The following is a 495-nucleotide window of genomic DNA, read 5'->3' as shown; positions in this document are numbered from 1 at the left end:
GGAGAACTCTGCGTTGCTTAGTGAGGTGGCCCCGGCTCGGCCCGGTCCGGCTCGGGCAGCAGCGGGCGGTGCGCGCCGTCGGGACAAACGGACCCAGAACGCCCGCGGGAAGAGCGCAACCCCGGTCGCCTCTCTGCAGCCTCATCCCCTTCAGCCCGACCCGTGCACAGCCGCACTTCAGTCCCTAATTTCTTTCCGAGGGAATTCTTCCTAAAGACAAAAGGGAAAGCGGCATCGAGGTTATGTCGGGGGGGCTGGCATGGGGCCCCCCTCCGCTAAGTAGCAGAGACCGGCAGCTCGGGCAGCCCGCGACAACCCCCCCCCCCCCCCCCCATTTCCCCCCCCCCTCGCTTTGTAGCAAGGCTTAATATGATTTATGCATTTCTGCAAGGAATTATGGGATGTCCCCCCTTCAGCACCCCCCCCCCCCCCCCCCCCACTCCCCCCGGTAAACAGCGCGGAATTAAAACTAACGATGCCGCGCGGAGCGAGCGA

The sequence above is a fragment of the Excalfactoria chinensis genome, chromosome 2, assembly GCF_039878825.1.
Source record: "Excalfactoria chinensis isolate bCotChi1 chromosome 2, bCotChi1.hap2, whole genome shotgun sequence".
Classification (NCBI taxonomy): domain Eukaryota; kingdom Metazoa; phylum Chordata; class Aves; order Galliformes; family Phasianidae; genus Excalfactoria; species Excalfactoria chinensis.
Note: the sequence above shows the minus strand (reverse complement) of the source record.